Genomic DNA, 18,401 nt, shown 5'->3' with positions numbered 1-18,401 from the left:
GAACAGGTGAAAAAGAATGTGAGAGGCGTCCTTGGCAATTAATTTTGTAGAACCGTGAACTATACTGGATCTTACGCCTGGATGCAGTAGGGTTTCCAGGTCTAAATGAATTAGCGTCAATAGGATGTGTATTAAAAATGAAAGCACAGTGTAGATAATATACACAATATGTATTTATTTACACATATACATTTTTGGTATTGGTTCTGTATATTTTAAACATTTTTATTCATATATATTATATACTGTTAAAATTGTTTATTTTAAAAGATATTATAATATATACATTTTTCTATACTGTTAAAATTGTTTGTTTTAAAACATATTATAATATATACATTTTTCTTGTTTTTTATTTATTAATGTCCAATTGTTCTTATTTAGTTAATTCAGTTTGGGTCATGTGATGTATCATGCCTTTATATGGGCTTATTTCTGTTTGGAATTTTATCTGAAGAAGTCTTGTATTCTTGACGAAAGCTCTTATGGTTCAATAAATCTTTGGCGGGCTGATTCCTGCTTTCCTTCCTTCTTTTTGTGGTTAACACATGTTATATGTGTCAGATTATCATACTGGCACAGAAGTAGAATTCCTAGAGTTACCAGTGACATGGATTTGAAAAGTGGGTCAGCAACTGAAGGCTACTGGAGATGGAATGGATAGAGTAGATGTGACTACCTGTCCTCTGAAGGGACGGAATGGGTTGTTACTGCCCTGCCATCTCTCCTCAAGGGGGCTAACTGTTCTCCTCAGTCAGACAAAAGTTGGAGGAGCTGATGCAGAAGGCCGCAGAGGGAGCACATGCATAGTAACATATTCACACAAACTGTACTGACATCATTGCATGTAGGACATGGAAGGAATGAAGGAAGGGAAAGGTAACCTTAAATGTATTATTCCTTGGATGCAGATGATCAAGACATCCTCCACATCAATGCTTCTTCAACACCCACCAAGGACACCATATGTGTTCTTCACATTGAATGGACCTCCCACTCTGCAGGGTACGCTAAATGATTCTCTAGGGTGGCTGATGGTTGGCAGCTGAGATACAAAACTGCAATGAAAAAAAGGCTAGCCTCTATTACAAGTTTTTCATTCTCCATATAAATGTTCCTCCTTCCTTCCTTCCTTCCTCCATTCCTTATTTCTTTCCTTATTATTGTATTCCTATGGACATTCTCTGTATCTCTACTATTTTCTCTCTATTTCCTGTTAACGCCACTCCAGAATATATTCAGTTTAAGGCTATATGACTTTCTATTCTTTAGCTGATTGGGTTCCCACTGGCTGATTTTTAGCATTAGTGGTTCTGTTTCTTCAGTGACCATACAGCTATAGATCTTCTCCAGTTCAGATCTCAGACTGCTTCACTTTAAATCATAAACGACATTTATGTGATTATCACTGAGATGTAACCAAACTGTGTTCTGTTTTGTATCTATAAAGGCCTGTACTCTTTTTGTAATGCTGTTTGCCTTTCCTTCACAACCAGCTTTTTGGACTGGGTTAGTTTCTTTAAAACATGCCTCCCTCAACTACTAGTCCTGCAATATACAATTTTTGCTGGAAGGGAGTTTGTTCTCCTCCAGAAAATCTTAAAAATAATACAATAACATGAACTATGTACAAATGTCAAAGGTTTATTTAAGATAGGCAAGTTTTTAATTTCCTCCAAAACAAATGCCAAGAAAAATCTGAAAAAGAAAATGTTTTATAATACATATTGAGAGAAGCACAGTTGAGTTAAAAGAAAAAAAAAAAAACTTTTGAGCATTTGCAACCCACATATTTTCTTCTGTGATCCAGAACAATAACCAATAGATGCAAAATTTAATGCACGTGGCATGTGTCACAGTGAAATTCCTAGATTTTGGAATGAAAGCAGGAAGTCAAACCCTTTATCAAATACAGCTGTGAACAATGACATTGTGTCATTGTGCATGTTGATATATGATCATTTGGCTTTGATTGCTAGTACGGACTGAGATTCAAAATAACCAGGTATGATAAATTTAACTTCACTAAACTTCACTATGAATTTATATCAGGATCCATATTTGTGAAATACAGAAAAAGTTCTTTAACATTGTTTTGACATAAGTCTATGCTTGTAAGCTCCATAAATATCTATGTGGATATGATTTTCCATGATAAACTTCTAGGGGTGTCCAGAAATAGCTGTTTTGTGTTCAAACTACATAGAAAAATGGGAATTGTGAGAACAAAACATACAAGTGAGGAATGAGGCTAAAAGGTGGCAGGACTTAAATGAGCTATGTAATGTCTGAGTGAGAAAAATTGGGTAGATTCTAAGTGATGTATAATGTTTGCAAATGGAAGTGTGTCAGTATGGATTGTGATGTAAAATGCTTGCAACTAGGATTGTGTCAGTGTGGTTTGTTTTCACTTATATAAATATATGATTGCCTATGTAGTAAGTGATGGTTTAACGAAGATATTTCTTGCTTTAAAAAGGCAGGAATTGAATAATTTATGTAATATTACTTAGGTTATATGATATATAGCAATATATGTGAAGTATAATGTTTGTTATGTTAATATAGCTTGATTACTTTTATATGAACGTAAATTTGCCTATGTCAAAAGTGATAATTCAATAAAGGTGTTTGAAAAAAAATGTAATTGCTCCTACTGGTATTACAATTTAAAAAGCATACACATCTCCAAATATTACCCTACAAATAAATGCACACATTATTTTAAGTTGTTGTCCACTACAACCAAAAAAGGCTATTTTAGAGAAGTGCTGCTAACTCACATTGGAGGTATCTTTTTTGTCGACATAGTTTAGAAAGTGCCACATATATTCAGGGCTCTTGAACACACAATGTTTCTAAAATATGTCTAGAAAAAAATATACTCACTTCAGAACATTAAGCCTCCCTAGCTACAGTGTTGTGAACTTATGAGGACACCATCTGATTGTAAACATTGTCACAGGAGCACTGGTGCAGATCTGTGACTAGTTATACTGATGCAGCCTCATTTTACTGTGACATTTTTTTTTTACTACAAATCAGTTTAGTCCACTTAATTTTCCCGCCTGGGTAAATGCACAGTCTGCTGAAGTACAACATTTTATCCAATTCCTATTCATCAGATATGGTATAAACCTCTTTTTAACTTTCATTTGTGCATTTCAGTTTTGTAACAAGCTACTGTAACATTTATGTAAATGTATGCATACCCCTCTTGAGTTAGTAAAGTAAATCACAGCTAACTAATCAACATAATAAAAACCGCATGTAGGTTTAAAATTAATGAAATACATAGGAAAAACATATAAGCAATTCCAGAAAACTACAGGGAAAAAAATGCAGCTGAGAGCAACAAAGTCAAACCTGTAAAAATATGAAAATATGAAACTGACTGCTCCTTTTGTGTTTAGTGTGCAAAATATTTACAAACCTTTCCTTTTTGTCAAGCCAACATAAGGAACAGACAAAAGAGCATGTGTTATTAAAAAAACAAGTCACGTCATATTTTTGTTCACTATGTTTTCTGCAGATTAACACAAAACAGTTTAGAAACTGCACAGCCCACTCAAGTCCACAAACTGGTTTCTTACCCAAGGCAGTACTCATGCCCCAGCCTAAGTTTGTATTATTAATGGACTTTTAAGTCTTGAATTAATTGCTAATAAGATGGCCCTTTAGAGGTAATTAAATAAATGTCATATTATTCCAGATCTGCAAGGATTTTCAAGCCTTCTGGATTGCTAAACAATTTATCAGCCACTAGAGTATAGGTACATAGACTGATAGGTGTGTACTAGGCTAATGACCACTAACCTCCTTTTTAAGCCTAGTCACGCATCCCAAATCTCTGACAAGTTCTGGTACATTTGATAAACATGTGCAGGGGCTTGCAGATGAACCATTTAGGCTGTCCATGTTCATTAGAAGCATAGGTGCCAAGGCAGGGATGAATATCCTGTTCCCATTCCAATTGTCCAAGTTACTCTTGAATTGGTTAGGGAGTATCTACATTAATTAAGCATGTTTTACATATGTTGCTGATAATTTTGCTGCTTATTATTTTTCCATTTAAGGAGCAGCATTTCCATAACAACATGCTATCTGCCTGTAAAATCATCTACTACTGCTGAATTACAAACTGGTCTCTTGCTCTATATAAATGAATTGCCTTAAACTTCCAAATTTGCCTTGAGACTACTATAATTTTCATTTAGCTAATCAATGCTGATTTACTTTAATTTTCATGTGACCTGTCTTACTACCAAAAGCCCATTAACTCTGATGTACTACTTCAGTGTCCTGTGCCTGCTTTTCTTCATGGTTTCTTTGAGATGGTTATTACTCTAATATGTGGAAAATAATATAAATATATGTTAAAACTACTTCAAGCCACTGTATTATATTTAGTGGTTCAGTAAACCTTTTAGTTCTACTTCTTTGGTTCATTAAACTGATATGAGTTTTATAGTAGGAAGACTGAAATTACTCATTTTTGCAGTGAATGTTCAGAATTGGATCAGAATAAATATTCATGATTAACCAAAAGAATAAAAGTAAATGTTCATGAAAGCAAAAATATGAATTTGCTATGTAAATGTTGCCTGTTTGTATATTGGGTTGCACTGTGTTTTGTTAAGTTGCAACCTTTTTTGACTTCTGCCTATGTGCATATAAATAACTGTCAAGCTTCCTCCCTAAAATGTTCAGTTTACCAGAAATTAAAATTAAGGAGATTAAAATAATTTTGTACCAGAACATGCATTAAATATTTAAACAGATGCCATAATCTTTTGCTGCAATATTACTTAATAAGAAAAAAAAATAATTGAAATGAAAATATATGAAGTTTAATACAAGTTATTTGCAAGTTGATCTGAATTTTCATACATTTCTCAGCAGTGCTAGGGTACAATTTAATATAAAAGTACACTTAAACTTATCCAACAAAATACAAAATAGAAGTTATTGGTTTGACAATAACACAGCGCCTATGAGATGAAGTCAACCAAAATACCTTCCGGCTTCAAATGAAAGAAAATAAAGGGAGTTATTGTTACTCTGTACTTTAGTAACCATGTGTAATTATTTCTAAGTACATGTCAAGATAATGTTAGAAAATAGAAAATTACTATAGGTGTGTTGTTGAAACAGAAATGTAAATAGTAAACACATTCAATGCTGTTTACAGAAATCCAGGTAGCTACTAACAATTTGTTGAACAATAACTGAGATATTTTTAAATGTTCTTGTTATGTGAAGAAAAAGTAGAAAATTATGTTTAAATAACTGTTCTTTCATTCTAGTGATTTTTTCAACTGCATTTTATTGGCATTTATGACAGTAAATAAACCTTGCAAACCAAACAACAGTGGAGAATACATCCAAACTGCATTTAATATGCTTATTAGCATGTGTGCACAAGTGGTCCTTATCTAGAATGTTGTAGCATCTAAATAGGAAGCTATAGACGTTATATATTTATTTTGCATTTTATAGTATGTGTATTGATAGTTACTATGTAAAAAAATCATATAGTCAGTATCAAAACTGGATGTAAAAGTAGCACATATTAATCACATGTACAAACTGCTGTATTAGAATGGCACAGAATAATGCAGTAGAGACAAAAATTGAAACAAAAGCACAGACGCTTACCTTTCTAATGCTTGAAGCTCAGTCCTTCACTGGCAGGATTCCCTTGGTCACTGATCATCTCAGCCTTACATTTATACTTTCAGCCCTCATAGTTTGTTTGCCATGCTGTCTCTCTTTTGGGACTTGACAGTGAGTAAGAAAGGTCAGCAGTGCATTTCCCTGAGCAAACATTAATCTCCAGTGTGTGTAGTCTTACTGGGAAGCTCTGATTGGACAGCTCCTTTTGGGACGTCAAGGGATCTTTGCTGGAGTACATTTTCCCTTTAATCTAAGCTTCAAAATTTGGCCATGTCATTATCTTAAGTAAAAATTCATGTAGAATTCAGAACAGTTGTTTAGTCTGGTAGTACATATGCCAAAAGTGGCAATTTTGGCTTCCATTACAGCCACTGTAACATTATGGTTCCCACTTTGGCCTTGTATTTTAGATCATCCAGATATGTCCTAATCAATGCAAGATGTCGCATTACACACTGGTCATAGTCACACATAGGTTATAGTCTAGGTAAAGAAACTTCTAGAATTAAATTAACATGCAGCCCAGTGATACTAAGAAATAAAGTAACGAAAATTAGGTTGCTTTACATCAACTCCCTAAGCAAGGAGTTGTTTCAAGTTGATTTATCAAAGATGACATGGTAAAGGTAGGGATTAGCATGAGCAAGCTGGCTTACAGCTTCCCTGTGCTGAATTATGGTAGCTAGGTGTCTCCATTATGGCTGTCAGAGCACCAAAGAATGAAATCAGGTAATCTGGTCACATGTTTATACACTTTTACTGTTTAAGTATTAGCTCTGTTATAACTCCTGTCAATAAGAGAGACTGAGAAACATGAATCAGTATAGTATTTGATATCAGCCTATTGCAGTTAGAAAGTATGTGCCTGATTTATGTTCTGAGTGATATGACAGGCCATTATTTTCTGGTACCAGTGAAATACAACCAATAAAGGTACTGTATTACCACAGAAATGGAAAGAGAGAGGTGATGAAAGAGATCAGCCTACTCTAGCATGGAAACAGGAAAAGTAACGTTAAATAGCTATTTTAAAGTGAGTGGATACTAGTAGTTCTTTTAATGATTTGTCTAATGATTCGTTATGACCTTTTTTTCCTAATGTGCCTTAATTTGATTGTCTACTCTCTACTATAAACTTATATATGCATATACCTTGTTTTGCTTGTTTGGTTGGTTGTTCCATGTTTGTGTTACTGTTCTCAGTTGACCTGTGATTTTACTCTTATGGACATTTCCAACCATCTGGATGCAAAATGGACAACCGTGGTAACAGTTCTGCCACTAGTAGGAGAAGTATTGAATTTTTGCTGGCTGAATCCCAGTCCTGTAAGTGGCAGGAACTGGGCTCACTGTTCTTTGACCAGGTCTATTAGAGGTAGCATATGTACTCAGCATTGTCTGTCCCTGTTCTGGGATCAATCCTGGTACAGGCAAAAATGTATGCAGTGTTCTTCCTGTTTTGTGACCAGTTTGGTACAAGCAGAATATGTCCTCATTGTTCTCACTGTCACAAAATCTAATCAGATCTCTCTGACCAGCTCTGCTACAGAGAGAATGTATAGTCAGTGTTTTGCTGGCACTAACTATGATCATTATTCTCTGACCAGTTCTGCTACAGGCAGAAAAAATAGCCATCATTTTCAGTGGCAGAAAATATAATCACAGTTGTTCTCTGACTACTTCTAGTACCATCTGAATATGTACACAGTGAGAGCATAGTTCTGTGACCAGTTTTGGTACAGACACAATATGTACTTGGTGATCTCACTGGCAAGAAATGTGTCCAATGCTCCTAGCCAATTCCAGTATAGGCAGAATGCATACACAGTGTTATTACAGTTCTATGACCACTTTTGGAACAGGCAGAATATATATATATATATATATATATATATATATGGGTTACCTTTACATCATCGAACATTCAAGTGTTCGACACTGATATGATCGAGACCATATCATCGAACATTTAAATGTTCGACAATGTAAAAGTAAATAAAAAAAACTAATCCAAAAAAAGTAAACTGTTTATAGCAGGGGGCAAGCCCCCCTGCACCCCCCATGTGGGGGGCTGTGCCTCCCACACCCCCCTACTTAAATATTCCAACTTCGAGACTGCACTACATTGCAGTAACGGAAAATATTCCCATTCTGTGCTGTACGGAGGTATAGAATATAGTGCGATCTCAGAGATGGTATATTTAGGTAATGGGGGTGACCGGAATACATGGGGATCACTAGACAACCTCAGTTGTCTAGTATCTATCCCCAGTTTTAAACCCTCAGATTGTCAAACATTTAAATGTTTGATGATATGGTCTTCCCCATATCAGTGTCGATCATTTGAACGTTCGATAATCTGAGGGTAACCCATAAATACATATATATATATATATATATATATATATATATATATATATATATATATATATACATATATACATACACAGTGTTTTCAGAGTTCTGTGACCATTTTTATAGCAGGCAGAATACATACACACTTTTGTCACAGTTATGTGACTTGTTTTGGAATGGGCAAAATACATGCACAGTGTTCTCACAGTTCTGCGTCCAATTTTGGAACAGGTAGAATATATACACAGTGTTCTCACAGCTCTGTGACATGTTTTGGAACAGGCAGAATACATACACAGTGTTACAATAGTTCTGTGACCAATTATGGAACAGGTAGAATACATACACAGTGTTATCACAGTTCTGTAACCTGCATTGCAATGGGCAGAATACATACATAGTGTTCTTACAGTTCTTTGATCAGTTTTTTAATGGGCAGAGTACATGGATAGCATTCTGACACTTATGTGGCCAGTTTTGGAACAGCCAGAATACATACACAGTATTCTCACAGTTCTGTAATCAGTTTTGGTACAGGCAGAAGCTATCCTCAGTGTACTCAGGATAAACCCAGTGATGTGTCTGGTAGGACCTATGCTTGTTATTCTCAGAATGAAAAACAATTTTGCCACCCTCACCAGTAGAAGCAGTAATTGATGTTTAAATATATGTATTTATTAGGCAGGTAATATAAATAATCCATTGTAAACTATTTTTGGCTGGAAAAGCAGGAGTAAATGCATTATACATATGGATAACTTAGAACTCTCAGTTCAACCAGCATGTTGTGCATGGTGGGAGGAAGCTGAAGTACCCAAAGGAAACCCATACAGACACAGGTAGAATATGCAATCTCTACACAGACCTTAAGACATTGTCAGGACTGAACTTTGTACCCTCAGATAGTAAGACTGAAACCTTAACTGTGGCTAAGCTACTGGTGTCCCTAAAGCTGTCTTCTTACTGAAATTTAGTTCTGTTACAAGGAAGAGCTACATTCAACGTTCTCAGGCTAAAACTCATCTCCATCAATAATTGGAGTTGTTATCAATATATTTAGATTAAAAACCCATACCTACTCCTTCTGGCCTGTAGTTGAGGCTCTGCAGAATTAGTAGATTGCAAACACACATGCAAGGATGTGCCCCACACATGCTCGAGTATACACACACAGAAAGCCTTCTGCTTAGGCATTGTTAGTATCATAGAAGAGAAATGATAATATTAGCTCTCATTTCAGACTCTCCGACTAGGCAGCATGAACATGAGTTAAGCCAAACACCCCTCTCAACCATTCATTGCATTAGCTGAGTTTGCTTTCTAGATATTTTCCCATTAACATCTCCAAAATACATAATTCCTTTTTTCAGATGTTTATTTGCTTTCAGGCTTGTAAATCTGTGTGCAGCATTTTCCACAAGAATGAAGCCACAGTATGAACAAAAGATGATTGACTTAAATAATTGGCTTAGTTTCTGGAGTCTTTGCAGGGGGATTCAATATTTGACAGCATGAGAAGACATGGTTAACAAACCACATTACTTTGCAAAGGATGTCCCCGTCCTTCTTAGACTTTGAATATTGGTTAAAATGTTATCCATGCCCTTAGAGCCTTTTTTAGGCACTGCCTATTAGCATAGCAAATAAAACTCAAAGGTGTTACTGCTAGGATACAACATAAGAAACTCCCACCCTGCATGATCTTACCACGCTGGAGAATACAGACATCTGTGCCGTTACCAAGACATAGTTTAAATGTGCAGAAGGTACTCTGGCAGTGCAAGGCTTCAGTGCCTTCAATGCATTTAGACCATCAGCTGCACAGACGGACAAAATACAGAGGAGTCTCAATCTACATTAGCAGCAAGTACACCTCTAGGTTGGTTAAACAGGATGGTGCCCTGGAGTTTATCCACATGCAAATCACAATAGACAAAGTCTCATACCATATCTCAGCAAGCTATAGGTCATCCTATATGTATCACGAATCTCACAGCTCATACCTAGCCTTACTAGAGACACTCACCATTAAACATAATACCATATTCAATGGGAAACTTTAACTACCCCTCTAGACTAGGAAACATATGCTGCCTCAAACTCAGAGGCACAATGATTCCCGGACTTTATTAACACAAATACCATTGACCAACCAATGGTTCAAATATACCGGACCTGGTACTCACCAATATGGGAGAGTGCTGGCCCCCCAGATGTCACATCCTCATTGGTGAGATCAGATCACAAAGCTGTTTCTTTTGAAATAATAATCAACTCAGTTAGGAACTATTGCAGAGCAAATTACATCTTATTAAGTGATAGTTTGTCAAAATTCAGTGCCTCTCCTAACCCTGAGTTCACAGCAATTGATGTGGAATTGTTCACAGAGACCCTTTACAGCAATGTAAAATGCTGTTTAGAGGCTGCTGTACCCACTTGAAGTAAGCCCAAAATAAACGCTAGAAACAAACTACATTGGTGACAAAAGGGAAAAAGTCATGCCTAAACTCAGGAAGAGCATCTCCCATAATGATAAGACCTTTCTAACTAATCTAAACAGGAGACTAAGAGGACTAATTAAGTCCAGCAAGGCCAATTACTAGGTCAAGATAGCCTCAAGGCTTTCTACAGCTATGTCTGTAACCTCAGAGGCAGCACACATGACTGTGCTGAACTCTTGGTCAGTGGAGCCACCCTCACTGAGCAAAGCAACACAAGAGAATTTGCTGGCTGACAAATTCAGCTTAAACTTCACCCCAACTCCCCCTCCCTGCCTCCCCCATAAAATACCTACTAGCATAACCTCCCAGCAATTAGCAGGTCCTGGTGGTACTCATTAAAGCCCAAAACACAGCCTCAAGGAGCCCTGCCTCCTAAATAACTTGAAACATGACCTGTCAGGAACACTTGAGCTACTTTTCAACTATAGCCTCAAAACTGATTTTGTAACACAAGAATAGGGGATGGTAATGGTTATCCCAACTTCACAAGGGTGGACCATCAACTGACTCTGGAAACCATAACCCATTAGTCTGATTAATATGCAGAGTCAAGGAACAAATTATGATGGAAATGATCAACAAAGACATAGGCAAACTTCAGACACCAGACCCAACCAAGTTTTACATTATCAAGGGAAGGTCATGACTTCTAAAACTAGTGGACTTCTTTGAGAATGTCACCAAGACAATGGATGGGGGAAAACAGTGTATAGCACTTACATGGACATGGCTAAGGCATTTAATACCATGCTCCACTTGGGTATAGTTGACAAACTCCATGAACTGGGCATAAACCCCTACATAACTCACAGGATTTCCAGCTGGTTCACAGACAGGACCCAGGAAGTCAGGATTTGCATGAGCACCTCCACTAAAAGACCAGTTACCAGCAGGGAATGCCAGGACTCTACCCTGCAACTGCTCCTGGTTGGCATCTACTTCTTGGAGGTAAAAGCTAATGCTGAGATCCTTTGATTGACCAAATTTACAGATGACTGTAAGTTGGGAGCTATCATAGATTCCCCCACAACACAAACATATTACAAGAGGGTCTAGCACAGACAAATGACTGGTACCAAAGTTACAGATTATAACTCAGTACCAATAAATGCATAATACTGCCTTTTTTGGAAAACAACCTCCCATGTTAACTACACCATTGATACGACACCCTGAAGAATTAACCCAGTAGTCAGGGATCTGGAAACATATACAGACATTAAACTGGCCTTTGACCAACATGTGGCAAGTTAGTAAGAAAGCATTCTATGTTGGCCAACGTATAAGTAAGGGCAAAGCATCCAGGTCAGGCAAGTCATAATGTCACTTTATTTAGCCCTTATCAGAGCCATCATTGAATATAATGCCCACTCCAACATATACCTGACCAGACATATGTAGCAGTTTGAATACCCACAAAGGTTCCATACCAGGAGAATTCAGGATAAAAATACATTGGCCTATCTGGACCATCTTAAAGCCCTATCTCTATAATCGGTCTCCTACAGGTTACTGAGGCGGGATCTATGCCTGGCATATAAGGCATACTTGGATCCAGCTCTGATGGACATTTTGAAATCAGAAACATGAACACCATCAGAAGCAGTAGATCTAAGGATTTAAATTTTGCTTGTGACATAAATGGAACATGTTGGTAAGAGAGATATGTGTCTCAGAGGATTCCTATGCTCTGGAATAGGCTCCCCATCTATGTGAAGCCGAGTCCATCCATAACCTTATTTAAGTTCAACCTTGACCAATGGATGGGAAATCAGAAATTTACCCCAGGTCTGGCCCCCGTGTCTCTGATAGACAGAGGCAGACAATAACTACATCTAACCTAACATCATCCTCACATAACCTTTAGAAATGTCATAACTAACTCACCCCTTCCTAACAAATGCTCATGATACATAGGGACATAATTGGGTTGGATTGCACTGTTAGACTTATAAAGGCCCTGGGGGGTCGTTAGCCTACTATATACCTATGAACCTATGAAGAAAGAACCCTTAACTTTTGAGCCATAATTAAGGAACAACCCTGATGATGTCTTACCATGACTTTTTTAAACTACTTCTATTGTAAGAATACAACCACAGAAAGAGAACCCAGTCACCAGTGAGGTGCAACATTTACGGCTTTTAGGCTTTCACTAGTCTTATGATTAATGTGTAATTACCATTGTGAGTTATCTATTATGGATCTGTTGTTATCATTAGCTTGCCAAAGCATCAAAACTATCTTCATTAAATACTGAAAATAACAGCAATTACTAATTTTAGAACAAAACCGCAAGGTATTTTCAAATTTGTTAATTAATTGCTGACAGTGCCTTTTATTTCCTGCTTAAGAGCTCTCAAGAATGAATCACACCTTTCAAGTGAAATGCTTAGTTGTTTTAATTTTAAAATGTGCTTTAAATATGTAGAAAATGTTAGTTTCTGAATCCACTTTCAGTACTGCTGTGTTGGTCTGGAACCATGGTATTCAATAAAGTCTGTAAAGGAGACTGCGATTAACTATCTCAATAATTATCTTCGAAGTCCATAGCCTAGTAGACCTTACCTTAAAAAAAAAACATGATGAAAAACATCTGATTACATAACATCAAGGCATTTTAAAGTGCAAATGCTGGTAAAGGGTAAAAGCAAAACAGCTACAGCTACTATATCATAACCATTATAACATCAGTACCATATGAGGCAAAAAAACACTGTGCATTTGAAATGTAATAAGAAAGAAAAACGTGAATTTCCTGAGCCATTACACATGAGCAGACTAAAAGAAACATGTCAGAGCAAGTGCTAATCAAAGCTAACAGTTCTGAGTAAGGATTGTCAGGTCCATCTAGTTTGTTCATTTGTCCATGTAAAGTGAAATTCCTGTCTGACTGCGTTTTCCCTCTTTCGCCCTTCTTTATGCAACCACCACTCTTTCGATAGAAAAAGTAGCCTGATATCACCTTTTGCACTTCTCTTTTCCAGCTTTATTGCATAAGTAATAAAATGGTTTCAGATGAACAACAAAGAAAAAAGGAGCATTTGAAGCTTATTTTTAATGTTCGGTGAACCATGTGTTGCCAAAGTCCATGTTTACTTGATGGTATTATCTGCTTAATCCGAAACATTTCCTATAAAAGTGCTTTCTTGACAGTGTACAGGAAGAGACAACAGCACATATTGTTGCAGGTTCTGGGTTAAAGACAACATTACAGAACTGACTATTATCCATAGCTCTCAAGCTCTTAACACAAAAAAATAGATATAGTCAAAAATAATGGGGGACAAAACCCCCAAAATAGGGACACATTTTAAATATTACTCTTATAAACTTAGAAAGTTTGTAGAATTAAAGGTTGTGTGTTACCATGCATTTTCTGAAGCATATGACGTCTGAAACTCAAATTTCTGTCATTGTTTAAAGAATTCGGTCTTCATTGATTTGCTGCAAAAATCCTGAAAAACAAAAATTTTATGAGGAACAAAACAAAAATATGAAGCAAAATTCTGGACAATTTGTGAAACTCTGGACAGTTGAGAGGTATGCTTTTATCTGTTATTTGGAACATGGGATTAAGGCCATAAACTGTTAAGAGGCTGTTTCCGCTAATCCAGGGTTTTAGTCCTTCAGCCTCCATTTACCTAACTGTGTGACAAAGTCACTTAACCAGACACACTCCTGGGCTGAGTCTGAAAAACATCCATGTGGATCACTAGTCTACCCTGGTTAAGAAATACCAATAAATAAATATTACGCAGTCTAACCTGGTTAACAAATACCAAAAAATAAATAAGACACATTCTACCCTGGTTAACAAATACCAATAAATAAATATTATGAAGTCTACCCTGGTTAAGAAATATCAATAAATAGATATTACACAGTCTAACATGGTTAACAAATACTAATAGCTAAATATTACACAGTGTACCCTGGTGAGGAAATACCAATACATAAATATTGCACAGTCTACGCTGGTGAACAAATACCAATAAATAAATAATATGCAGTCTACCCTGGTGAACAAATACCAATAAATAAATATTACACAGTCTACCTTGGTTAACAAATACCAATAAATAAATATTATGCAGTCTAACCTGGTTAACAAATAACAATAAATAAATAAATATTATGCAGTCTACCCTGGTGAACAAATACAAATAAAAAAATACTATGCATTCTACCCTGATGAACAAATACCAATAAATAATAATTACACAGTCTATCCTGGTTAACAAATACCAATAAATAAATATTATGCAGTCTAACCTGGTGAACAAATACCAATAAATAAATAAATATTACACAGTCTACCCTGGTGAAGAAATACCAATATATAAATATTACGCAGTCTACCCTGGTGAACAAATACCAATAAATAAATATTACATAGTCTACCCTGGTTAACAAATTCCAATAAATAAATATTATGCAGTCTAACCTGGTGAACAAATGCCAATAAATAAGTAAATATTATGCAGTCTACTCTGGTGAACAAATACCAATAAATAAATATTACATAGTCTACCCTGATTAACAAATACGAATAAATACACCATCTACCCTGGTTAACAAATACCAGTAAATAAGTATTACACTTCATTTACTTTCTCATGTAGTTCATTAGAAAAGAAAAGACACGTTGACCTCACATCATTCATTTCCATTCATCTTGGGAAAGAATACAAGCTTTATACAGAATGAATAACAATAGAATAATGATGTTGATGATGATGGTGATATACATTCTACAGAAATGAACAGAAGCAGATGTATACACATAATAATGATAATAATAATAATAATAATAATAATAATAATAATAATAATAATAATGCAAAAATGAACAGAAGCAAATGTAATGTCATGAGACAAACTAAGAGATGCCATCTATTGCACAGAAATCACAAAAGCCACTACCACTGCCTATGAAATTGTCAAGAATGAAGTATAGACATACTGCAGTGCCCCTCTGGCCTTCTTCTACTGTCCTGGCAATGACTGGTTTCTCTGTGAAGCTGCAAACTAAGGTAATATGAACTGAAGCTGTGAAAGCTGTGGCATACAATAGTACACATATCCTATTAATTTGTTTACTGTTGCTGTCTTTGGTTACAAGAGCTGAGCCCTAATAACAGGGGGAATTCAGGATACTAGTGGTCAGTAGCATTTAATAAGACACACACACTAAACCCCAGTGAATGGGAAAAATCTTAAGAATGTTATTATGAGATGCTGAGAGGATACTGAGCTAATATGTAGGTGAGCATTTCATTTTGCCACCGATGTAACATATGTATCTAATAGTACTTCTTGTAAAAGTTTGGAACTGCAGATTATATTTAAGACAGCAACAAATGCACTTCAGTATGTTATTGCAGTTAAGAGTGAAGATTAAAAGCAAACGAGGCAGAATGCAGTTATGACTGCTATGGGTAAGGTTGCCAAAACTAACACACTAAGATGTTTGAAGGGCTGTGTCACACTGCCAGCCCAGCTATCAGGAAGTTTGTAAATAAGTCTATGTCATTTGTGAATATTGATATGATTTATACAGAAGTGTGTGTAAAGTACTAAGCTAAAATGTGACCACAACATGCCCTATTGAAATATAACAGGAATGTACCTGCACTATTGTGACTGTTTAGATATATATGTTTAATGGAAACTGGAACACCAGAGGTTAACTTGAAAAATTCAGGGAAAATAGTTGAAATTAAATTGTTTTTTTTTTTTATAATTGCTGGGCCATAAGCAAAAGATGTTATCTCTCAGTTTCAGTGCAGTATCAGACACAATGTCCAGAGCTGGAAGTTTTTTCTATTGTCTTGAAAGAGAAGTAATTACTAGGTTTGAGATGTAGAAGTGTTTTATTGTGTTATGACTTCCAGGATCTGCAAAGATCTGAGAGATATGTATTTTTCACAGGAAGATCCTAAATTCTGTTAGTCCTGACAATGGGAGTTTAGCTTGGGAACTAAAGTCAGGTGACAAAAGGTGATGTCAGTGAAGCTAACCCAACAGTAATATTTGATATTAATTTAAGAACTCTCTGAGAGAGAGAAACAGGGTATTTTGTATTTTATCTTTGCCATAACAAAAACATCCACTTATCACCACATCTGCACTTGCCTTGCTGTAAGTAAGTGTTTAGGGTATGGTAACTCTTTTAGATTCAGATAGGTGTATAGTAAAGTATAGCTTAGATGTTTTCTTTATTTATTTGAGACTGTCCTGCAATGTTGTTTTAATTATTTCCTGTTATTTTCACCTCTGATGTAACTGATTACTTAGTGAGTATTGTCTTGTTCTTTTATTATTTATTATTAAATATATTTAAACATTTTAATTGTGTCTGGTCTGTTTAGAGGTATTTAAGCACTTAGAGTACTTGCATATCTATATGGTAACACTGTACAGACCACTCCTAAATGGCCTTGCTCTTGGTCAGACTACCATTTGGATTAATAGTAACATTACACAGTAAGATTGGGCACCCTTTGTCAATGGCCTTAATCTAGCTGATAAGAGGTGGCTGGTGGCAGTTGGAACTAACTTATAGTCTGGGCAGAATGGGGCATAGTTGGTGCGCCAGCCTTCCCCCAGATGTGTGTGTGTGTGTGTGTGTGTGTGTGTGTGTGTGTGTGTGTATGTGTGTGTGTTTGTATATAAATCAAATCTCAAGAAGTGTGTGTGTGTGTGTGTGTGTGTGTGTGTGTGTGTGTGTGTGTGTGTGTGTGAGTGTGTGTGTGTGTGTCAGCTACTTGGGCAGGGACATGAGGCACTAGTTGGACAGAGAGGGTACTGGAGATCTTGGTTTGGCCACTCAGCTGAGATCTGAACATATATTTGTGCCAGTGGGGAGTCTTCTTGGGGATCTAGAGAAAGAGGAAGAAACCAGACCCAGACTGACTGTGATCTCTGTTTGCTCTTAAGGGAAATCACATTTTACTGTGTGTGTACTTATCTTCCCAGTGTGTATGTTCCCCAGTGTTGCAAGTGGTGAGGATTGAGGGTCCACAATTACTGGGCCAGTGCAGGGGTGTCACAGGCTGTGTATTGTGTACTTAGTGTAACATATGTGGAAATGTTCACCTGTTTAACATTTGAAAGCAAAATTGCAAATATTGTGCATTGTGTGAATAGGGATATAAACAGTCTTACAGAGATTAAATATCAATTGATAGTTTGCTACTCAGTGTTGTGGCTTCTTCCACAGTACCATAGTGGACTGCCAGTTTCACCTGCATTTGGTTCCAGCTATTTGTAATGTAATGTCACTCCAGCAAAGACAGCACTGGATGGAACCCTTACACAGTTCAGGTGCTTGTGTACTCTTTTACAAGTCACACCTGGCTTCTAGAGTAACTGCATAAGCAGCCACCATTATCAATAGAGTTTTCAAGGCAAAGAAGGAAATGGAATAGGTTGCCAGGTCTTTCTTCCACATCACATACTCACACCTATGGGCATGTTAGAGTCCCCAATCTACCTTATGGAATGTCTTTGGAATGTGGGAGGGAACCGGACCACCCAGAGAAAACCCACCGTACACAGGAGGAACATGCATACTCTGCACAGAAGCACTATGATTTAAATACTTCTGTTTGTTGGCATAGTAGAAACTGTAATAAAACATGGAAGCTCAGTCAAAGATATATCAATTAAAGTGGGTACCAAATGAAAGAAGTGCATCTGATAAGCTAAATAAAATGCAAAACAGATTGGTAAGTTTTAGGGCGCAACAAAATTGGTAGGAAAAAAAACAGAATCTAGTGGCTAAGAAAAGATAAGTATAGAACTTGGCTAGTTCTAGCTGCGATAAAGAAACATATGCTAGGAGAAAAAAGTCCAAACCTATGA

General features: G+C 36.4%; 1 protein-coding gene across 1 annotated transcript in view; it reads right to left on the bottom strand.

Moving 5' to 3' along the window:
* Nucleotides 1-5,720, bottom strand: part of LOC122796047 (progonadoliberin-2) — a 30,192-nt gene extending 24,472 nt beyond the window's left edge. The window contains exon 1 of the mRNA XM_044064514.1: nucleotides 5,659-5,720. The gene's annotated coding sequence lies outside the window, so the exon portion shown is untranslated. The remainder of the gene's footprint in view (nucleotides 1-5,658) is intronic.
* Between the last annotated feature and the right edge of the window lie 12,681 nt (nucleotides 5,721-18,401).

The sequence above is a fragment of the Protopterus annectens genome, chromosome 2.part2 (genome assembly GCF_019279795.1).
Source record: "Protopterus annectens isolate FY-2018-M chromosome 2.part2, PAN1.0, whole genome shotgun sequence".
Taxonomy (NCBI): Eukaryota; Metazoa; Chordata; order Ceratodontiformes; family Protopteridae; genus Protopterus; species Protopterus annectens.
Note: the sequence above shows the minus strand (reverse complement) of the source record. Positions and strands in the feature narration are given on the sequence as shown.